The sequence below is a fragment of the Sceloporus undulatus genome, chromosome 3 (assembly GCF_019175285.1).
Source record: "Sceloporus undulatus isolate JIND9_A2432 ecotype Alabama chromosome 3, SceUnd_v1.1, whole genome shotgun sequence".
NCBI lineage: Eukaryota > Metazoa > Chordata > Lepidosauria > Squamata > Phrynosomatidae > Sceloporus > Sceloporus undulatus.
The window spans coordinates 168,583,007-168,607,422 of record NC_056524.1 but is presented as its reverse complement, the minus strand read 5'-3'; the positions used below and the strand labels follow the sequence as shown (position 1 = coordinate 168,607,422).

General features: G+C 42.6%; 2 protein-coding genes and 1 long non-coding RNA gene across 6 annotated transcripts in view; 2 read left to right on the top strand and 1 right to left on the bottom strand.

Moving 5' to 3' along the window:
- Nucleotides 1–24,416, top strand: part of CTNNA3 (catenin alpha 3) — a 1,027,502-nt gene that overhangs the window by 29,587 nt on the left and 973,499 nt on the right. The gene's annotated exons all lie outside the window — the stretch shown is intronic.
- Nucleotides 1–24,416, bottom strand: part of TET1 (tet methylcytosine dioxygenase 1) — a 646,721-nt gene that overhangs the window by 601,633 nt on the left and 20,672 nt on the right. The gene's annotated exons all lie outside the window — the stretch shown is intronic.
- On the top strand, nucleotides 8,557–12,225 carry LOC121926408. The gene is made up of 3 exons (XR_006103010.1): nucleotides 8,557–8,620; nucleotides 10,385–10,447; nucleotides 10,782–12,225. It is a non-coding gene; the product is annotated as an uncharacterized LOC121926408 (long non-coding RNA).

Below are 24,416 nucleotides of genomic sequence, written 5' to 3'. Positions count from 1 at the left end.
AAAAAAACACATACAAACTACAAATCCCATGATACCATAAGATGGCGCTGCAGCGCTTTTAAAGTGGTGCCAAAATTCATTATTTCCACAGTGTAGATGTGCCTTGTGACTGTGACAGGAATCTTGTGAATCATGTGCCTGAGGGCTTCAATCTGAGATAAATAAATAAATAAAACACACGTTGTAAATAAATAATAAAACACATAGTAAATAAAATAAAGATGAAATACGCATAGTAAATAAATAAAAATAAAACAGTAAAATAAAGATGAAACATAAAGATAAAACACACATAGTGAATACAATAAGAATAAAACATCCATAGAAAATGAAATAATATAAAAATATAACGCATATAGTAAATAAAATAAATTAAAAATTAAACACAGCAAATAAAACTAAAACGCTCATGGTAAATAAATAAATAAAAATAAAACACACATAGTAAATAAATTAAAATAAAAATAAAACACACAGAAAATGAAATAAAATAAAAATAAAACGTATAGTAAATAAAATAAATTAAAAAACACACACACATAGGACTCTACTGGTCCCTGCATTTCTATATTGAGATGAATAAATGGGGGGGGGGGAATGCTTCAAAACTCCATCGTTAATGATTATGTTAATGAAAATTAATTATCCATCATTGATAATTAACTTTTCTTTTTATATATATACTGTATTTGTTTTCCTGTTTCCATATATAGTATCATTATACATTACATATTGTACTTCAAAATGATATACCATGAACAAAACTTCAGTAAATCATACACATTTCAACACATCTATATTATAACCTCCTTTAAGATGCCACATATTCCCTCCAGTACCTTATGACTGGAGCCCATTTTGTTTCTCTTTTTTTCCTTCATTTGCGGCCATACCACCTACGGCCATATACCACCCTGAACACGCCTGATCTCGTCTGATAATTAACTTTTCAATTTATTTTTTTTCTAAACACAAGGTAAAAAAAATGTCTTATGAATACAGATAAGCTTGCCAGTCCTTTCTCTTGTCTGGGTTTAATATTAACTCAGACATTTATGCAACCGTTGGAGAGTCAGCAGCACTTTGCAAGAACGCCTTTTTGAAAAAGCGACAAGACACCAAAAGGGAGAAAATGCAGATTTCTATTTTCACCGTTGATGCATTTACAGATCAGCCATTTCGTGGCAATCCTGCAGCGGTTTGTCTTCTTGAAGATGTGAGTTTTTGACATTGGCCTTTACCTTAAATGTGACTGCTACTTAATAAGATCTCTAATCTTTGGTTTGTGACTTGATGCTGGCTGTATTCATTTCAATATGACTTTGACTAGTGACAGTTCAGTTCTCACCATACAGAGACTAATCGCCAGTACTATTTATTCACAAGTTTGCAAATGGTCCTATGGCATGCTATGTCAGTTACAGATGTTTATGACAGTGATATGGGGAGCAACAACAAGTAATTTGGTTTGAATTGACCCATCCCTCTACATTGCTTTGCCTTTTTACAAAATACATACACATTTGGTTTGAATTAACCATCCATCCCTCAAGGAACAAAGGAATGCAGTAAATGTAACCCTAGTGTTTCAGAGAGTTTGCAATGTCACCTAGATAACTTTGGCATAAACGTATAGAGCTGAGGTGGTAACTGATAAAAATCTAACCAGCTAAAGTTCCCTTTGCCACCAAGAAAACAGTTGCCAACAAAGATCACATTTTGTACCTTTATGGAGAGCAGAGGCAGCGACCTATGGACTTTCAGATGTTGCCATAATTCCTATCCAGCACAGGCTCCCATGCGCTTCTAGACCTTCTAGAGCTAGGAAGGGCAACACTCAGATCATAGGTTTGCATGCCACCCCAGCTCTCAAGCCATAATGCCAACATTATAGGAGAGGGGTTAAAATACCACCACCACCACCACCCCCCCGGTCCTACCTAAGGGGTTATTTAGACAGTGAAAACAATCCAGATAGAATCTGGGTTGAATATTGTTCATGTGCATTTCAAGTGCATCCAATTAAGTTTTGGGTGGGACTGCCAAAAAAAACTCCTCTTAACCCAAGATACTCAATTTCAGTATTCTAGCTTTTTCTAAAAGATTTGCATCATCAACTGTGTGAATAACCAATGTGAATAGACCCAGGATAAATCAGGTTCAAACTCTGCATGCGATGAATGTGTTTAAAATACATTTTGGCATCCTCAACTCCGCTTCTGTTACTTTGACGCACTGCACGTATAAGTAGAGTGCTAACCTTCCGCGGATACTGCCATACATGGCATGTTCCATAACAACAAACCCGAATGTGTGGGAGAAATATTTGCTTGGGGCCCATTACAGACAGGCCAATAAATGCTGCTTCTGGTCATTTTGGGAGATCTGCTGGGTTTTTTTAAATGGCTGCATGTGTCCTAAGAGGCCAGAATGCCATGGCCAACGCCATGCTCCCAGTGGCATGAACTATGAGAGGAGTCCCCCTGATGAAACTCGTAGAACGGTGTGTGCCTGTTGGACAGTTTTTGTTGTCGGTGGAGTGACACTCTCTGATTCAATTAAAAGGCCCTAGAGCTTCCTTATTTTCCTTAGCAGCCTGCTCTGTTCACTTGTGTACTTTGGTTAAGGGGCACCCAAAAATATAACGCAGTCCTCGCACTCAACACCCTGCTGTGGTTGGGAAGTACCCACACCCCCATTTTTTCTTTTATCAGCGTGTCTGGGGTTTTACGATACACATGGACGTAGTGCGCACACTCTGGAACCAGGGTTCAAATCCCTAGCTTGGCCATCAAACCCACTGGGGCTGCCTTGGGCTCATGTCACCTCGTCGCGTCAACTGCAGGTGGAAGGCAATGGCCAACCCTGCTGTCGTGAAGCAAACTAGTCGCCATAAAAAACTCCCATGCGAGGTTCGGCATCAGGGCCCGCATAGGGCTAGAAACTTCGACATGACTGTGAACTTCGGGTTCTTTGCTTTCGTGTTCGTTTTTCTTTTTCTGTCGGTTCTTTCGTTCTGTAGTTAGCTGGATGGATGGATGAGATAGATAGATAGATAGTCTGCGCTGGGGATAAATGGGTTACACAGCACCCTTAAATTCTCGCTTACTCATCATGTTTTTGGCAGTTCTTGTGTGTATAAGCTCACATTACGTTTTTGTTGGCCAAATGGGAAGACAAGTACAGAAGCTTCCACTTTCCCTTACCTGGAGTAAAAATACAGGTGATAAGAGACGTTAACCAAAACACCACACACATGTCTGCCCTTTGTATGTGCCCTGAGACTTTGCTCTCTCCGGCAGCTCTTGCTGCCAGTCTTTGTACAGCAGATCGGGTTCCTATTCAGGCTTATAGTCTGATGGTAGTGTTTATTTCCAGTGTTTGCGGGGTTTCAATGGTGCCGAAGTAATGTCCTTATTCTCTCTCTCGCAGAGATATATATATATATAATATATATCTATATATATGAGGATAAGCATTATATTTTGCATTTAATACTAATATTTCAATTGTTCACATGTCGATATAGGGTTCGACTTCAAGTATGAAAGCCACCGTTGGACCCGGTCAGATGGCTTGCGTGCTACCATTGGGGACAAACTTCTCCCAGGCAGCAGAGGGCCTACGGTCCTTTTCTCTTGCATTTCCTCCTCCACAGGCATCAGTGCTTTATAGGCACAAACACAATGTAGAAATACCAGGCTGATACACTTTACATTGCATGGCTCAGTGCCGTTGAATTCTGGGAACTAATTATGTGATGCATTTTAGGCTTCCCTGTGAGCGAGAGCTCTGGTGCTACACCAAACTACAGTCCAGGATCCCAGGCAATTGACCCATGGCAGGTCTTCAAAACGTGGTGTCAAAATAGGTTTTTCTGGGCAGTTGTGAATGCCAGCCATAAAAATAAAATAACGAACGCGAGAATCAGACACATCTTGACCTACTTATGGGTTTTTATCAGGTTAAATTTGATGGGAAATGTTGAATTAAACCATGTGTGACCCTTTCTCACCGTGCACTAACACTGCTTTCCCCCAATTAGGACACTGGAAGGAAGACGAACGTTGGCCACCCAACAAATAGCAAAAAGAAATTCACCTTTCAGCAAACGCGTTCATCAGAAAACTGCCACCACAGATGACTTTACCAAAGTTCAGACCCCTTTTCAGTATATTTAAAATAAATAATCGTTCCAAATGTTTTCCACTCTTGGCTTCGGTAAATCTAGTCCTCTCGATTAATATCTGCGAAGAACTGATGGTGAAATAGAAAAAAATTGAATAGAACATGTGACTTTGAAAAGGTTTTTGGAAATCACACTGGTTATTCAATCTGTGAAAAGAGAACCGTTCTCCTATTCTTTAAAACATTGGGCTTTGAAGGAATGGTTACATCAAACCCCTCCTTTAAATAGGATACCAATTTAGCTAATGAAAGTATAATCCTAACTCAGCTCTGTGGTGCATATTAGGGATTAAGAGGGCGGGCACACGGCACTTTCCCATTGATCACACTGAATCTCGTCAGTGAGCAGCTGAGTATTTGCCCAGCGAGCTGCCTCTTACGTCTAAGATATGTGCTAAAGAGTCAAAAAACTGTGAGAGAAGGAAAAATGAGGGAGGAGTTGAGTACATGGATCCAAAAAACCTTCCAGGATCATAGCCACCAATGCGACACAACAATCGACCCAAAGTGGGGCAGGGTGAGTAGTTTCCTCGACCCTAGGCTGGGTGGCTTGGATCTCAGTGCTCCCTCAGCTGGTGTATTGGCCCAATGGACCTTGGTCAATCTTGGCCTGTAAGGTCCTCTGTGCTTTCATCAAAAAACATTCATCCTTATATATTTCCTTATGTACATTGAGGTATGCACCTTATATACGCAGACACATCTTAAGAAAGGAGACTCAACAATTTGAGGTTAAATACCTGTGTTAGACTAAATTGGTTTAATAAAGGGTATGAAACATAGGTCGGGTTTGGCATGGGACATGAGAAGTTATAAGTTTCTGCTTTCAATACTATGAGGGCACAACAGATGGTCAACAATAAGCAGGCTTTCCTGCCGGCTTCAGGTCGGGCCTTTGCTGACCACAAGAGTCGGAACAAACTACTCTCAAGCTGCCTCAGGGAAGACAACCAGACTAAAAGGAGCTGATTTTCACTTCCTTCCTGGGGAAATGCACACTTTCGCTCATACATCTAAATGCAGCACCGCCAGACTGGCTCTCTAAAATGGGTGCTATATCCTAACTCCTAACCCAAGTGTGATATTAAACACCCTTCGCAGGAGCACCTTAAAAGGGACGGAGCTGCCATACTAAGCCGGTGGGGTAAGGGTTGGCAGTGCCCCCAAAAGCTAAACAGTGCAAACCTCTCCTGGAGATGCGTTACCATACCACAAACCAGACAGTCAAAGAGGGGCATTGGGGGGTGAGGGGGGTATGATTGTACTCTTTGCGGCATCTGCATGGGTACATTCCGCTCTGATGCCCGTACTGGTTTAAGCGCTTTTACACATACGAATCTGTGCAGGTTCACAGTGACCTCCCATCCAATGGGCGGTGGCAGTCCGCCAGAAAGTTTGCCCGTGGCAGGGCGTCAGGGATGGGCGTTTGCAAAACACGCTGTGTGGTCAAGAAGGTGACACTCCAGCTTCCTTGAGAGTGGCGCGTGTTTTGCTTGCTATTGGTGGTTTTCAATGAGGCGCTCAGAAACCGAACTTTCAGGGGGATTTGCTTTTTCTTGCCGTTGTTTCACCCCCTTATGGCAGCCGTGTGGTGTTCTGAGAATAAAAGTCGTGGTCTCTGGACGACCAAAGTTCCATCCCCACTGGAATGGCAGTCCACACTCTATCCACCTAAGAATAATGCATTAATGGCAAAGTCCCTCTGATGAACTTGCCAAGAACAACCCATGATAGGGCTGCATCTGGGGTTACCAGAACTTCCCCAGGAAACCACTTGAAGGCACACACAGAAGAACAACAACAAATGAAAAATTTAGTTTCCAGGTTTTTTTGAGGGGTCCATTATGGCCTAATTGATTGTTATTTTGACTCCATAATGTCTTTCTTAGGTTTTCGTTTTGGACTGAGGTGGTTTACACCTCTATGAGGTACCTATTGTGGTTCATGACTCTTGGTCGGCTTGTTATTCCCTAACAAAATTAATTAGCCTTAACAATTCCATTATTTACTATGGGATTCCCTTTCAGCTTAGTTTACAGTGATATTTTCTGACTCCTTAACACAGCACATGTGAATTCCACCATCACATTTGTAACTTGAGTGGAGGAATTAAATTGCCAGACAAGTAGATGATCTCTATATCCTGGGATTGCCGCTTTATTTCACCAATCCACAGGGTTAATTTTAAACAGCCCTTTTCCCAATTCGGCAGCATCAAAACGGGAAGAGACACGCCCATATTAATTACATTTACTTTCTTTTTTTTTTTCAGCAATGTTACGGACACGGGAAACGGTTAGTGAAGTAATGGATGGTCTCCTATACATTGTACTACTGTATATAGGATGTGAGTATTTAAACCACCTGTTGTTCAAGGTTTTTGGGCATTGTGATTCCTCTCCATCTTCATGCGGACAGTATCGGCCTAGATTATATCTGGCATGTCTCATGATGCCCTCATTTGAATGCAGTTGTATTGCCAAACAAGTGATCTGGCACAATAACCAGCTCACATACTGGCAATCCTAAAACAGTGCAAGCAATGGATTCCCAGACCAAATGGGACACACTGGTGGGTGTGGTTTAAGTCTCCATCCTCATCTAAGCTTGGGGATTCAATTCCAAATTGAGTCTTCTGTGCTTTTATTTGGAGTCAGTAGGGTTTGGACACTCCTGAAACATTGGGCGCCACACAACCCTCCCCACACCTCAACAAGGATCATACACATCACAATTTGTGTCTCCCACCACTTTGGAAATGTGTTTTCTTAATTAAATCCCCTGAGTCATCTAGGGGCAACATATGGGCCATCGAGGGCATTGTGCCAACATTTTTGCCATTCTGTGTATTTGACCCGAGATCTTTTTCAAGAGATAATCACAGAAGTCTTTTATGTCATTGAAAATATCGACCTCAGTCCTTCAAACCAGATCGCGGCCTGTTATTCTTATTTATTTTTTATTTCTTTGCGTTGTTTGCACATTGTTAAGCTATGCCTTAGAGACAGAATATGCAGGGGCCCAATTTTTAGAGTGAAACACACATTGAGCGCCCATGGGGTCCTCTCGGGTCTGCCCAATGGCTCTTTAGGAGCCAACACTTCTCTCACACCTTTCACTAGCAGTAATGGCATTCACCATGTGCTCTATCTCGTTTCCTTGCCAAGCTGCCTTTTTTAGAATTTTGCCTTTAAATAACACTGGTGCTGTGAACATGGTTCAGTGTGGCTCACCAAGAGATGTTGAATCTGATATTCTGATATTATTTTTTCACCAGCAGCTGTAGGTGATATGAATGTTCAAGATGTTCGCGTTCTCCTGGACACAAAAAAGGTCCTTATCCGTCACGTGCATACTTACAAGGGTACATGCATTTTTGTTACACATTTCTTTAAACTGGCTATGTTAAACTGATGTGTGTCTCAACCCTCCTTCTTCGTTGTATTCTTCAATTTACTTGACATTGGAATCATAGAATCATAGAATTGGGAAGTGGGTCTCATGGGCCATTTGAGTCCAGCCTCTTGCTCAATGCAGGATCCCCAACTAACGCCATCCCCAGCAGGTAGCTACCCAGCTCTTTGTGAAGACATCCAGAGAAGGAGCATCTCATCACCTCTCTGAGCGAATTGGTTCCATTGCTGAACCGCTCAACGGCTCAAGGACGTTCCTTCTAATGATAATTTAAATCTATTTTCCTTGAACTTTTTAAAACCATTTGTCCTAGTTTTTGCTCAGAGGTAGCACACGACAAACTTGCACCATCCACCTTGTTGCAATCCTTGAAATATTTAAAGAGTACCAATCATGTTACCCCCCGTCTTCTCTTCACCAAGCTTGAACATGCCCAACTCCTTGAAACTTTTTCTTGTATGTCTTGTTCTCTATATCTCTTATCCTCTATTGTCCCTTCTCTGAACCTGCTCAACATATCTGTTTGTTTGGTTCTCAGTACTGGCTTTTTTTTAGCCTGTGAAGCTCTCTTTGTTGTATCTGAGCAAAGTTTTAGTTGATCTTCTTTCGTGTATGGCCTTTCTCCTTCACCTTTACTATTTTTTTGTTCGTTTACAGCCATATCTCGTGAGAGTGTTAGTCCAACAACATCTGGAAGGCCACACATTCCCTAATCATGCTTATGAGATTATGTCCCCTCTTTGTCCCAGTTTATTGCAAGTGAAATGACATCATGTAGTTGTTTCTGTTCTTAATGCTTCACATTCCATGCTTTAAACTCCAGGTCTGATCTGGGGAGAAACTGAAATGAATGAATCTGCTGAGCAACTTCTGTTGGCTGAGAAAAGACTGGAAAACACTAACGGCAGTACTGTCACACTCTAGGGAGATGGCCACGGGGAAACATGATGAAGCCTATGACTTTTACCTCCCGCTACTTTGCACCCTGGTATGGTGTTTCAGAAAGATCCTGTCACAGGTGTGTTTTTATGTGAACTAAGAATGTTTCTTGTGAAGGAGAATGACACTTCCTAGTTGATGCTTTGTTATGTAAAGATTCTATGTGAAAGCCACTTGATAATTTTCAGCCAAAAAGTACAGAGCGCCCATAACCAACTTAAACAGGCCCTAAAAGACCTTCCCATGGGATGGGGGGTGGGTACACACTGTCCTGTCTTTCTACACTAAGCAGTACCGGACTATACTGTTACAGTATATATTCCATGTTTACCTGCTATGGCTGCCTCCTGTGGGCATTCGGTGCTGGCAGTTTAGTTAGGACGGCATTTAGAATTCTGTCGGAGAGCTCTTAGGCTTCATTCTAAACTACAAACCCTAGAATGCCCACAAGAGCAGCTACTGTAGTAGTTTAAAGTGTAACAAATAGTGTTATAACAGCGTAGTGCAAGTATTATTCATTGGTGCGAAATTCCTCTCGTGATGGGGCTTATGAGGGTGGGCAGCTGGAGCTGGGATGGCACCCAAATCATGTGGCACCTCCCAGAAGTCTTGGCTGTCTTGGCATTTTGGCCATTATTTGTACTGAACTATGACCATAATTTGGGATCTAGCGTGTGTATTTAGAAAATAATCATTTATTGAATTTGTTCATTAGTCAGGTGCCTCTAGGCTTTCAGTATTCATTCATTGCGTCCTTGCTGACCAACCAAAGCAATCTTATGGTGGAGCTATGCAGATAAAGGGTGGGTTGGATCTGTGCAGGTGAGATTTAATGCCCTCCCCTCTCCATGATATTACCTGGACGGCACCACTGATTTTTTCCCCACAAAAGAGACTTTCAGTTTATTTATGCATATAAAGTACTGCCTTGGGGACACCAGGACATAGTGAGCTTGACAAAATCTACCCTCCCTTTTCCTCTGGGTAAAAAAAGCAAGCCCATAGAACGAAAATAAAACTCATTAAGATGTGGTGCTGGAAAAAGGTGCTAAGGGTACCATAGAACGCCACAAGACCAATGAATGGATTCTAGACCCCACTCCAGCCTTGAAAACTCCCCCTGGACACCAGGGGATGACCAACATTGCAGGTGTTTCATACATCTGACCACATCATGCGAAGGCATCAAGACACACTACCAAAGGCAATATAATGCTCGGGAGGTGGAGAGCAGTTAGTAGAATAGGAAAGGAGTTCGGCACAACACACAGTTTGACTCGACTTTATTCAAGGATAATAATAATAATAATAATAATAATAATAATATTTTATTTATATACCACCCTTCCTACGATCAGGGCGGTGCACAATAAATCATATACAAATACACATACAAATACAATAAAAATACAATAAAACTACAAGATCATGGCCCTAAGCCTGCAGGACCTGAGCAGAGCAGCTGAGGACAGAGGGACTTGGAGGTGTCTTATTCACAGGGTCGCCATGAGTCAAAGTCGATTTGAAGGTAGCTAACAACAGTTAAGCCCTCATTGGTAGGCTTTATGTGGGAGTGGATGGCCAGAGTTGGAACTGCACCAAAAGCCAATGGACACGCAGTGAACCTGCAGGAGTTCTTGGCAGTACACTAGTTGTTGCTCTGCTCATTAGTTCACAGCCACTTTCCGAATGGGAGATAATAAGTCTTTACTTGCTTTTTCATGCTGTCAGTAATTTCTGAAATACTGCACATGATGTGGTTTAAACACTCAAATGCTACATAAAGGCTTATTATAACTAATATTGCTACTCCAATGTTATCTTCCCTCTGTTTTCTTTGAAGGATCTGCTCATGCAGTTTTAAGTAGTTACTGGTCACAACAACTGGGGAAAAAGGAAATGTGTGGTAAGAATCTCTATTTGTAGCAATTTTATTTTTATATGAAACAATGGATTGCATCCAAAGAAGTACAGTCATACGTAGTAAACTAAATATGATCTGGATCAAATCCAATGAAATCAATAGGTCTGCTGAATAGGATTCAGTCTGGATCAGAACCAATGAGTAGATGCCTTTGTTTGATTGGCTCTGAGTAACACAGTAGACCTATAATGGCTGCTCATGCCCTCATCCATCTGCTTCTCAGTGATGACAACAAAATACGATGGTATGTTAATTTTCAAGTATAGACATGAGAACTAGATGTACAAATACTAACCTCTCTGTTCTCTTTGTTTAGCATTTCAGTGTTCTGCCCGTGGAGGAAGGTTGAAGATTTTGCTCCGGCAGGACGGAAGAGTAGATATTGGTGGTCAAACAGTCATTGTATTAAAAGGCTCTTTGACCATTTGAAGAAACAACAACAGCTTTCAATTTTTTTAAATCTGTTTGTTCAGATTTTTATTGCTATGGATGCATATTTTACTTACCAGAATGCAGCTACTTAATTTTAAAGGGATAATATTCATAATTTGGAAGCTTGTTTCCAAATCAATAAAAATTAATTGTAGTCAATTAGATAATTACCCATCAATATATACCGGTAGTCAATATCACAGTATATTAGTCGCTAAAGTAACTTTAAGTATTGTAGTTCATTCATATATAAATATACATTTAAATATAATTATTAAAGTATCTATGTGATTTTGTTAACAGTGAAAATATTCACAGGAATCTTTTTGAGATCTTATGTCTTTGTAAATGGACTGCAAGAATTAGAATTACACAGTTGTATAATATCCGTATCCGGCAGAGGGTTGCTATTACATTACTACATAGTAGAGCCAGCAAAAGTGTCTGGTGCTTATTGACCTGTGATACACATTGGTGCTTAGTGTGCATCACACATTGATGTGGATTGCATATTTGCCAGTGTCCCATACACATCTTTACAATTCAATAAATCTGTTTCTTATCACTTGTGCTACGTAGCTAGGTATATGTAAAGTTATATAACATAACAGGTCATATAGGATTCTGGCTGATGTTTCCACATATTATTTACTGGTAATTGAACATGAAGGAGATTTTATTTTTTACTAACAATTAGGAGTTCTTTTATTTAATAACAATGAAGTGGGTAGCCTGAGTGGCACCCCTACTGCAGCATGCCCTATTTGGAAATCTGGATGGCTGCAACACAGGAGGAAGCAAGAGTACCCACCACAATGAGATAATCCAAAGATATCAGTATAATCCTTTTGTCCATGGAGGGTGAAGATACAGTTCTGACCTGAGAGGTTGGTTGTGCATACACTAAGGGCTTTTTCCCAGTAGAATATCTTTGTCTGAGATATTCATGCCAATTGTCCAAACATTTCCTCAGTCTCCTAAACATTTTTCTTTAGCACCAAGGTAATCCATTCATCCCAAAGTGGCTTCTTGGGGCATGATTTTAAATATAAATATCTCTGCCTGAACGCTGGCAATTCAGATTAGTCTGAAGCAGGACAGAACCTCTGTTTGACTTTTACTAGATTCTTCAATAAGCCAGCCACCCCACTTGCTGTGCCTATTGAGCCATCTCTGTTCCAGACACCCCTTGATTGGAACCAAGCTTCAAGATCGGTACAGTATTACCATTAGCAAGGCCTCCGCTTTGTACCTTTCTTCACCTTTGCTTCATTAGCTCTTGTGTGTGCATGAGTGTTGATTATTTCACTAATAAACTACAAAACCTATTTGGAATTGCCTCTGGAGTTCTGTGTAGTTTGGAACGGATATACAAAGAGAAAGATCCCAGGCTGAACATTGCCACAGCCAAGGTATATTCTTATTCGAACTATTAAAATTTTCCTAAAATATATTAATTTGTGGGTGCCCTCTCAGGACCCCCAGCTTTTGGGGTAACTTATACACACAGAGAGATTGGCTCCCCTGATAGTCCTCTGCCTTACCAGGAACTTTTCTTAGGTGTGGTTGCTGGAGACTCATGCCTTGTTTCAGGGGTGGAATATATAACCCTCCTAATGTCCAATTTCCATCACCTGTAGTGAGCATGCCCAGTGGTCAGGTAGGGGACAGTTGTAGCGCTACATGTTCCTCATCATTAGCTGGGTGAATAGGAAGTAGCACTTTATATATCCTTTCAACTAGATCTCTCTCTCTCTCTCTCTCTCAAAAATTTTTTTTACTCAAGGATGTTCCAGAGCTGTGCATCAAGGCTACTACAAGAAAAGGCTGTTAAATAACAAAGAGGACAGTGAGGAAAAAATACCAAATAATTAGGGCCTTATAATGGAAGGACACTGCATGATGTCCCTTCATATCCCTCTTTTAAAAATAGTAGTAAAGAGCAGAAGGACAGGTTGCTTACCTGTAACGGTATTTCTTCGAGTGGTCATCTGCGAATACATACAAATGGGTTTCACTGCGCCTGCGCAGTGCTGCTCGGAACCTACTGGAATCACTGGGCAGAGTTAACTCTGCAGCATATTGAAACTTTTTGGCGGTAACTCCGCCCACCCGTTATAAGGCCTCCTTTTCCCGACAAGAAGTCACAAAACACTATTACAAAAACACTTAATCTTTCTTGAAATCGACTTATTCTCCATCCTCTAAGTGTTGGATCTTTATCTACCAATTGTCTTGTTGCCTTTAGTCAGTGCACTCCATTTTATTTATTAACCGTTTCCCAATAGACAAGGTACTGCATATTACTATAAGCAAATGTTAAATTTTGAAGACGAGCTGAACTGGAGACTAAAGAGAGCTCTCAAAAAGATTCATTTTGTTAATGTCAACAGAGTAGTTAGTAGAAGACTTCTTATGAACCAAATGAATGAAATCTGATGTTTTTTACTGCTTCAGACATTGGGCCGGTAGGATTTATTCATTCAAACTACTTTGCCGTGACGCATTTTGAGACTTAGATTCTAATTTTCTGAGGATATATCCCGTTCAGGAAATATGAAGTCAAGTATTTTACCGCCAGGTTTGCAACTTGTGTTCCTCTGGCTGAAATCTATGACTCCCACAACTCCTAAAATTGTAGTCTACAGATACACTGCCAGTAACATGTTTTATATTGTATGAAAGGGTGGGTTGTGGGTGGTGGTTTGTTTTTGTGGTGGTGTTGGGTTGGGTTTTGGTTGGGTGTGGGTGGTTGGTTTTGTTGGGTTGTGGGGGTTGGGCGTCGGTCTGGGGTGGTGGGTTTTTGGGGGGGTGGTTTGGTTTTGATGTTGTGGAGGTGTTGTGGGGTGTGGGTTTTGGTTGTGTTGTGTGTTTGTGTGTTGGTTTTTGGTGTTTGTGGTTTTGTTTTGTTGTGTTGGCTGTGGGGGTGTGGTGGTGGTGTTATTTTTGTTTGGTTGTTTGTTGGTGGGGGGGGCGGTGGTTTGGTTTTGTGTGTTTGGTTGGTGGGTGGTTGGGTTTTGGGGTTTTGTTTTTGTTGGGTGTTTTTTGGGTGTTTTTGGATTGGTTGTGGTGGGTTGTGTCGGTTTTGTGGGTGTGTGGGGGGTTTTGCTTTGCTGGTTGGGTGGGGGGGTTGGTGGGTGGGGTTTGGTGTGTTTGTTCGTGCGTGGGGGTGATGGGAGTGGATTTGGTACTTTTGGGTTTGTTTCTGTGTTGGTTTTTGTGTTTTTGGTTGTGTTTGGGGGTGTGTTGTGGTGTTTGTTTGTGGGGTTGTGTGGGTTTGGTTTGTTGGTGGTGTGTGCGTGGTTGGTTTTGGGTTTGTTGTTGTTTTTTTTTGTGTTTGTTGTGGGTGGTTGTTGTTGGGTGGGTTGGTTGTTTGTGTGTGGTGTTTTTTTGTGTGTGTGTGTTGTTTTTGTTTGGGGTTTGTTGTTGTGTGGTGGTTTTTTGTGCGGTTGGGTTTTTTGTGTGGTTTGGTGTTTTTGTTCTGGGTGTGTTGTGTTTGTTCTGGGAGTGGTAGGGGGGTGTTGTGGGGAGGTGGTTGTGTTTTTGGTTTGGGTTTTTGTTTTTTTTTGTTATTTGTGGGTTGGTGTTTTGGTGGGTTGTTTTGGTGGGTAGTGTTGTGTTTTGGTGGTTTGTGGGTTTTGGTTGTTGTGGTTGGTTGTTTGGTTTTTGTGTTGGTTGGTCTTGGTGTGTTTTTGTGGGTTGTGGTATGTTCTGTTGGGCTGTGTGGTTTGTCTGTGTTTTGTGGTTTGGTTAGGGTGTGGGTTGGGGTTTTGGTTTGTGTGTTGGTTGGTGTTTGTGGGGTTTGTTTTGGGGTTTGGTTGGGCGTGTTGGTGGTTTGATGGGGGTTGGGTGGGGTTGTGGTGTTGGGTGTGTGGGTGGTATTTGTGGGGGTTGGGTTGTGTGGGTGTGTTTTTGTTTTTGGTTTTGTGGTTTTGTGTGTGTGTGTTTTGTGTGGTGTGTGTGTGTGTGGGGTGGTGTTTGTTGGGTGGTGCGGTTTCTTTGTCGGGGTTGTTGGGTTGTGTGGGTGGTTTTGTTTTGTTTGTGTTTTGTGGTCTGTTGTTTTGGTGTGTTTGTGTTGGTGGGGGGTGGTTTGTTGTGGTTTTGGGGTTGTTGTGTCTGGGTTTTTGTTGGGTTGTCTGGGGTTTTTTGGTGTGTTGTAGGGTTGTGGGTGGTTGTGGTGTGTGTTGGTTTGGGTTGTGTGGGGGTTTGTTTTTGGGTTGGGTTCGGGGGTTCGGTGTGTTTGTGTGGTTTGGTTTTTTTTCTTGTGTGTTGGGTTTTTGGTGTTTTGGGGTTTTTTGGTGTGGTGGTTTTGTTTTTGTTTGGGGTTGTTTGCGTGGGGTTTTGTGTTGTTGTTTGGTTGGTATGTGTGTTGTTTGTGTTGTGGTTTATTGTTTTTGTGTTGTTGGTTGTGCTGTTGGGTGTTTGGTGTGGGGGGTGTGGTGGTGTTTTTCTGGGTGCGGTTGTTATTTGGTGGGCGGTTGTGGGTGGGGGTTGGGTTGTTTGGTTTTTGTTTGTGGTTTTTTGGGTGGTTGTGTTGGGTGGTGTGGTGTGTTTGTTTGTGTGGGGTTGGGGTGGGGGGGGTGGCTGGGGTTTTTCTTTTTTTGGGGGTTGTGGGAATTGTTTGTTTGGGTTTTTGGTTGTGGGGTGGGGTGGTGTTTTTGTTGTGTTGGGTTTTGTGTGTTTTGGGTGGTTGGTGTGGGGGTTTGTGGTTTTTGTCCGGTTTGGTGGGTTTGGGGGTGGTTTTTGGTTTCTTGTTGGGTGGGTGTGGTGGGTTGTTGTTTGGGGGTTGGTTTTTTTGGGTGTTGGTGGTTGTGTTGTGTTTGGTGTGTTGTGGTGTTTGTGGGGGTTTTGTACGGTTGTGTGTGGGTTGGTTGGGGTTTGTGTGGGGTTGGTGTTTGGTGGGGTGTGGGTTTGTGTCTTGTTTGATTGTGTGTTTGTGTGTTTGTTGTTTTAGTGGTTTTTTGCTTGGTTTGTGGTGGGGGTGGGTGTTTTGGGGTGTGTTGGTGTTGGGTTTTTGTTTGTGGTTTGTGGTTGTCAGAACAGCATGTGTGTTTGTTTTTAAAAGTATGGGGAAGGAGTCGTTGCTGAAAAAAACAGAGAGAAATGCATGAAGAGAAGAATAAATGATTGATGGAGATGATGATAGCAGCTGGGAAGATAATAAACTATAAATCTAGAAGTGCTATCTGGTAAACGGACACACCAAGTGTTAAAACAACAAAAAAGAACAAGGAAATATTAGAAGGATAGAGAGGTGAAAGAGGAGCATGGGTGTGCATGGATGATAATAAAATAAGATTGTGAAGACAGTTTAAATTCTAGAAAGAAATTGCAAAAGTAAAGCGGGACTAACACAAAGATGGTGAATTTGATTAAGGAAGGAGAATTTATTCCGCAGACAATGTATTCCTAAGCAGGCTTTAGGCTTAGACTGCAAAACCCTTTCGCTGGGCCCTGGTATCCGTTGAGGTTTGGTTCCAGGACCCCTACCCTCCTTGTGGATACCCAAATCACTGGATGCTACAAGTACTATATTACAATGGCATAGTAATGGTGTATTTTATAAAATGGCACAAATCAAAATGGGGTATGGGGGTATTTTCAGCCAGGTGTGCTAAATCCAGATGCAGACTGTATCCACTCTATATGAATAAGGGCATTCAGATCAATGTGACTTAGATACATCCCTACGGCATTCAGTAACAGTGAGTCTGGGCAACATCTGCAATCCACATTACACTGAACGGAAACATGGAGAACTACAATCTATGGTCCCATTGTTTTTACTCTACTCAATAGATTCACGGTGGTTTCAAGACGCAGGTGAGTGACAATACAGCCCTTACCTATACAAACAATATAGTCAAGATTAGAGGTTCATCTCATCACCTCATTCATCTGGGTTCAAAGAGGAATCCTAGAAAAGGCTGATCAGATACAAACATTAGTCCCCTCCAATAGTTTTAGGAACTCAAGCATCTATAAAATGTCAATTTTTAGTGGTAGTCACTGTATTATCCTTTAAACAACCATTTGGAGTTCTTTCCCCAGTGTTCACTGGCCAATACATGTGCAGTCATTCAAGATATGGAATATTAGACTGTTATGCTCACCCTATTGTTTAGCTGTGACACGTGCTCTTTTTATGCCAATATTGTTCATTCAGAAGTGAACTTTAGAGGAATATCACAACTCTAAACACAATTAAGTCTTGAATTACTGCATTGCTGAAAACAACAGAACAACTTGACCTTTTCCTTGTCCCCTAATTTTGTACTGTAATAATTCTAAAGAACTCAAGGTTTACACCATTATTGCACCACTTTTTGGAACAATTTATGTGTCATTAATAAAGTATTGCTCTCCTGATTCTTCGAATGAAGTCTGCTCCTTTACACATAATACAAATTGCCTTGGTTCCACAAAGATACAGCAGTTGTCTTACCTAGATGTTTTAAATGATGGTTATGAGCTTGCCATAAAATCTTTACCCGATCCAATGGTGCAATTGTGTTTTGGACACAATCCTCAACACCCTATCAACAGACAAAAATGAAACACTAATTACTTTGCTGGAAATATCCTATTATAAAACATTCTGCAAGAGTATTTTAAAAATTTTATCTGTTGAAGTTCAGCCCACAGCGGTAAGCATGATTCTCTTCAGCATGGTGTTATTGCTCCTTGTTGGCAAAATACTCCTGTATTTACTAACCTCTGATAAAGTGGAATACATAATAAGAAAAAGTTTCAGCTCACAGAAACTGCAAATTACTTTTCAGGGCATGCTCCTGTCCTTCCTCAACTGGTCTGTCCTGTTCAAACGGTCTTTCTAAATCAGTTTTAAGAGATGACCTCTCAAAGATATAACCCTAGTCTAGTATCTAAAAGCAGGAGCAGGCATTCCTGATTATGAGCCAGGTCACTAACTTTGTTATCAGCCCTTTGCCCATGCCTTTCAACACCCCCCTTAATCTACAAATATCACGGTTACCTTGCCATAAAATGTCACCCCTGACTTCCACAGTCTGGTAAAATGCATGGGAGCAGGTAAGCCTCGTTTTCCTTCTGCTCATTTAGCAATCCTAAAGTTCAACCCTATGGCAAGTCATTACTCTCCAACTCCATCCTATCCTCCATATGATGGATATTTTTACATTGTTTCACTAAAGATTACAGGCCTGTATAGATATCCAGGGTAGTAAGTGGCCCTGTTGGCTGCATAGCAAAATCCAATACATCCGAAATCACAAAATGTGATATTTTTATGGGGCAACCAAATGCACAAACATGTTCCAAGCTTTTGAAGTTCCACTGGCTTCTTCATCCCCAAAATGTTAAAAATCCACTGGAGAAAAAATAATACAATTTAGTCAAAGTCTGCATTTTGAAGTGCTGCTGTTCTCAGTTTCAGGTGTGTTGGAGACATTCATACAGGCAGGCCCCTTTTTCCCTCTAGCCATTGTGGGTATTTTTGGTATTTTGTGATACAGAGAGAGCCAAGGTGCAGTAGTGTTTAAGTATTGGATCCGGACACTGGGGTCCAGGGTTTGACCCCCTGTTGGCACTGAAACCACTGGAAAATCAATCCTTGGCCTGGATGAACGCACGGGCAACACCCCTCGACCATCTCGCCAGAACCTGTGATAAGACCCCTTACCGGTCGCCACCTGTCACTAACTATTTGACGCCAAAACACAATACTGTATTTATTTTTCCAAGAATTGATGTGGTGGCTGTCCTGCCTGTTAACTTCCTTCCTATCTCCGTTGCTTTGTAACCTGGGCTCTTTGAAGTTCTATCACTAGGTTGGCCTGTAAATTGAACCATTGAGGTTTATGTCCGCTGCAGTAGTACTCTTTTCCCCTACTCCACCACATCTCGTTATTTACACTGTATTTTACTTCTAGATGAATGCATTGAATGACTCAACTTCCATGCCCTGTTCCACTTTTTTAAAAATGTAATAGTCAGGATCCAATTGTTGATTCCCCAAGAATCAGTCATATTTTCCTGTGGCTGCAGCTCTCTGTGCATGCCAAAAACCATCTAAAGGCTAGAAGCAGGGGTTTTTTGAAGCCATGGAGGTGGAGCTAGAGAGAGGGAAGACAGTAGCAGTATCCACTGCAATGGATACTGGGTACGCCACTGATCTTGGCCAGTAGTATAACGAATGTATTGATATAATATTCTGTTCTGGACAGGAAGCCTTACAACAGGTTGTTTTTGTGATTTCAACACAAAACCCTTTATCTTGAAGGATTTCATAACTGTCACTTGCTCCAAAGTGTGTAAAAGCTTAACATTCCTGGGCGAGTGAAAACAACAAGGGTCTACAGGATAAATAATATGAGTGATAAGCGCCACTCTTCTGGAAGTGAGCCTGTGATTCAGCAACCAATTTTTAACAGGCTCTGGTTCTTCTAAATATGCAGCTCCCTACACTCCCCAGCTCTACACCTCTGGAAAAAAATGGCCTGCCACCTATAGTATGTAAAGCTCATCAATTTCAGGTTTTCCCTTCTGGAAATTTGAATAAGTTTTATTTTCCAGTCAATTATGCCAGAGATGAACAGCCAATATAAACTTCTTAGCATGGTTTATCTTTCAGCTAATGCTCATAGCAACATATCGAAACTTGTCTCCACAGCAGCATTACGTGCATCTGTAAAATATTCTTCAAGCTCACTAGTCAATTTGTATGTACTGAAACTAATTACAAACTATGTGAATCTTGGAAGGACACATATTAGCTCTCAATTCTTCTCCTATGACTTACACCCATCATTCAAACTAATTTTGCTTCCTTCCACATTGATTCAGTAGCAATCTTGTGTCTACTTTTTGCAGCCTTTTGTTTATCAGAGCAATTTTTTGGCACAAACCAAGAGCTGTTCTAAAAGCTCTTATAACTCTTTTCCTGGTTTTCAGATTTCAGCCGGAGTAACACACCCCTTTCATATGTAGGTTATAGGTAAGTATTGGAAATATTATGAGACATGTTACCTCCTCAAAAAGCTGCCGACAAGTGCTTATGCCATAATGATTTTGTTTCCCACTAAGGAGGAACAAAAGGAGGACAACTTGTTCTACCCTAAGAGGAAACTCACCAGTTCGTCATTACTCTAGACAGTCCGTGACAATTTAATAAAAGGTCAGGGCAAGAAACAGAAAGAGCATGTCTTGTCCTGGACATAAAAGCAAATCAGGATTCATGTGAGCCTAAGGCTTTCATTGGTGGAATCCCTATTTTTTTTGTGGTTTGGGGGCTAGTGGGCTGTGTTCGGAAGAATTTAATCCTAGTTTCAACAGTATCTGTGTGGCATCTTCAGAGAATGCTAGCATAGTAAGTGAGTGGTGTGTGCATGTGTGTATGTATATATATGTGTGTGTGTGACCCTTGGTTGAGAGGAAGTGATTTACATGTTAATTCGTGTGGTGATATGGTGCAGTGTGGCAATGTCAGGAATAACTTTCCAAAACATGGCCACATAGCCCGGAAACCCCAAAAATAAAACTATGATTTTGTTTCTCTAAGTTTGTCACCTTTCCATACTGAGTAGAACAGAAGCGTCTGCTGGACATTATTCCTTCTACTCACAAGGATTATCCAGGCACAAGAACTGTGCTCTCTCCTTCATTTGGCTCTGTTTAGTCAGGGATTCTTCTTTACGAGGCAAACCATGCCTCGCTGAATCCTGGAAGAAGCTAAAAAAATGTTTAAAGGCAGGTACATTGGGTCCTTTGATATAGGTTTTGGTTCCAGGACCCACTAGATAACAAAATGCTGTGAGTGCTGAAGTCCCACTAATACAACAGCATAGTAAAATGGCGTCCCCTTTATAAGATGGGAAAATCAGGCTTGCAGTTTGGAAAATACATCACAGACACAGAAACATATTTCCACAGACATACAGCTGGGCCGTGTAATCTACAGGCCGACTTGAGGCAATACACGTCTCAGCCTCAGAGGATGGCAATGGCAAACTTGCTCTGAAGAAACATGCCAAGAAACCTTCATAATAGGTTCACCTTAGGTGGCCCCATAAGTCAGAAACGACTTAAAGGCATACCACTGACAACAATAATATTATAACATGTTCGTCGTGTGGATGTTTTGATCCATGGATAAAGGATCCGTGGATAGGGAGGGCCAACTGTGCTGATAGACTCAAGCCTTACCTTGCAACTATTCTTACTTTACAAATTCTGGTGCTCCAGATGTTTTGGATCTAAATTCCCAGAAGTCCCAGCCAACTCCCAGGAGTTCTGGGAGCTGAGACCAAAATACCTGGGAAGATTTAAAGTTTGAGAACACCGATTTCTTCACTTGTGAAATAATGTGGTTTGGCACCCTTTAAGTGGTAGATCCATCCTATGGTAATCCGGGATCTGTACATTCTCAAGTTCGGTTAGCTTCTCTTGCCAAAGAGCTCTGGCATCGTCGTCAACTACAAATCCGGTTCAGTAGCTGGAGCCATGGCAGTTAATTGTGGTGGACAACTGCATTATTCCTAGATGCACCTTTATCCCAATACCTAAGGCCCACAATGGGATCTCCGGGTTGCTCCGCACTGCAAAAAAACCCAATCTGTTTGATTCAGGGTGACCAGGTGTCCTGATTGCAAGGAGGAAAAGGCTGCATGGTAACAAAAAATGTAGGGCATGTCGGGGGGGCAAAATGTAGGACCTGGGGGGAGCTCGAAACACTAATACGAAACCACGCTCCTGGGTCATGCTCGAATGGAGGCATTTGGGGATCCTCCTGGACAGAAGGCTGTGAATGTAGGACATGTCTGGAAAAAAGGGGGGAGCTTTGGTCAACGTTCTTAAGCTGCCATGTGCTCTAATGCTATGGAATCCGGGACTGTGTTTATTCGAGCCCCAGATTGGCAATGTGCTGTATGCTATGCAGTTCTGGAAACTGTAGTTTGCTGTGACACAGATTGCACAGGCTCTAATGCTATGGAATCCGGGAACTGTAGTTTACTCTGGCTCCAGATTGCTATGGCTGTATGCTATGCACATTCGGGAGCTGTTGTTTTCCTGCTCCCCAAAGCGGATCCCCACATAAAGTGCAAACTCCTCTTCCTACAATTCCTGGTTTAGCGGGAGAAGGCATATTTCCAAACTCCATAGAACTTGCAGTTATAATCAGATGGAACCGGGTTATCCCTCGCAGCCCAGTCCCACATAATACCCCTCGCCTCCAATTCCTTCCCAAGCGGAAGGCAGACCGAGGCCAGGCGCCCTTCTTCTCCTTCTCCTTCCTCGCTGGGCGTTTACCTCCGGCGATGAAGGAGCGGGCCAGTAGAAGTCCCTCCGTGGAGGAGCGGAGGCCGGGAGGCGGGAACCCGAGGGCCGGAGGCGCCGCTGCTGTGGCCTCGGTGGCCATCGGGGGAGAGGCGGCTGTGTGGGGGACCTCTGCCCCGGCCTCAGGGCTTCCAGGCATGATGCCGGCCCGGCTGGCTCTGTGGCGGAGGAGGAGGCGCCTCCCCCCGACCCCTGGGCGGAGCACACGAAAGGGGCCCGGTTAGGAGGAGGAGGAAAGGCCGAGGCACCTCACACAAGGGCGCTCTCTTAGGCCTGCGCGGCCTACTCCGCCCCTGAGGCAACGGGGCCCAGGCTTGGCGCCTCAGGGGCGAGGAGGGGGGTGGGCCTTAGTAGGGTAGTAGCGCCTCTCCTCTCTCCCTCCGCCGCCGCTGGAGCCGCCTTCTCCCCAACAAGGAAGGCCTAGGCCCGCCACGCTCCCGCGCCGGGAGGGAAACAGCAGGAGGGCGACGGCGCGGGCTGAGGAGAGGATGGAGCCACATTACCCACGCGTCTCCAGTGTGTAGGTAGTAGTAGAGTATTAGAGTATGAACCCACACCACACTGTTTTGCCATTTCGTCTGTGGTACTTGTGGTCATATTATAGTATATGACACACCATCTCTGTGCTCTCCCCCCATGATATGGGATTAGTTGAATAGAGAGCATCTACCCCCTCTCTGGGTCTCCTCTCCATATGAGTTGCCACCGTCTCGTATCTGTATAGTGTGGTTGTATAGTAGTCCTTCGTATGTATGCTCACCTCTCGCGTTAGGGGTTCCACCCCGGTCGGGTCGTTTCGTCTGTAGTAGGTTTTCGGTTAGTAGGTGTCGCGCGTTAGTAGATCGGCCACCCACCGTCGTATGAGTAGTAGGGTTTTGGCACCCCTGCGTCGTGGTTTCAGCTCGTCGGGGGGTCGGTGTAGTCTTTTGCTTGGCGTCGGTGTAGTAGGTTCCCCCCGCCCCGGCGCGCGTCTGTCTCGATAGTAGTAGAGGTATGATATTGAGTGATTATCACACAGTGAGGTATTCCCGCGCGGGCTGTTCGTTAGTAGGGTCGAGTAGTTCCTCGGAGTTGAGGGTCCAGTCCCGCGGTTGTCGAGTAGTAGTATGGTTGTCCACCCCCGCTGGTTCGGGTTGTAGATACCGTAGTAGAGTGCGTCCGTCGTAGTACCACCGGTCGTCGTCGTTAGTAGTAGTATGTTTTCGCACCGTCGTCGTAGTGTGTAGGGATGGGTAGTTTATATGTATGTCGACCGTCGTGCGTAGTATGGTTTTCCACCCGCCGCTATGTCGCGCTCGTCGTCGTCGTCGCGTCTCGTCTGGTGTAGTATGAGAGTATAGTTAGGGTTTCGTGAGGTTGTTCGTTCGATATATTGGTTCATTTCTGCCTGTAGTTTGCCACCGGTCTCTGAGCGGTGAGTTATAGGTTTAATATCTATATATTCCACGTGTTCTCGTCGTCTCTTCGTCGTCTCTCGTCTTAGTTTTTATGTATAGTTTTTAGTATTTGTTGTATAGTAGTTTATATTCCCGCTGCTATGTTTCTGGTTTGTATTCTTGATAATTTTGAGTATTCCATCTCTCTCGCTCTTTTGTATATAGATTGCTGTGCTTTGTCTTATATTTGATTGGCGTAGCATTGCACACATATATATTTTCACCCATTTGCTTTCTCGCTCTCGGTGTCTGGTCTGCTGTGTGGGTGTGTGTGGGTGTGGGTGTTATTATATAGATGGAGTATAGATGTATATGTCCTGCTTGTGTATATTCCCACTCTCTTCCTTATTCCCCCCCTTCTGTACAGTATATCTCCATTCATCCTTTACTATATATATATATATCACACATACACAACACCAACTAAGTATAGAAGGGGAAGGGAAAATAGGAAAGTTGTAGCATACACAAACACACACACACAGGGATAGAGGTGATGTTAGATTATAACAGAGGAGGGGAATATATAGAGAGGGGGTGTGGAAATATATAGAGAGGTGGAATATATATATAGATATATCTATAAGTATAGAGGAGAGGAGAGAGAGGGTTGGAATATACTGTACAGTCAGCCCTCCTTGTCTATGGGTTTCTATCCATGAATCAACCCATCCATGACTTGATTTTTTTTAAAATATATATCTATATGATATGTATATATATACCACAAATTCCAAAAGCAAACTTGAATTATACGTTTTTATAAGGGA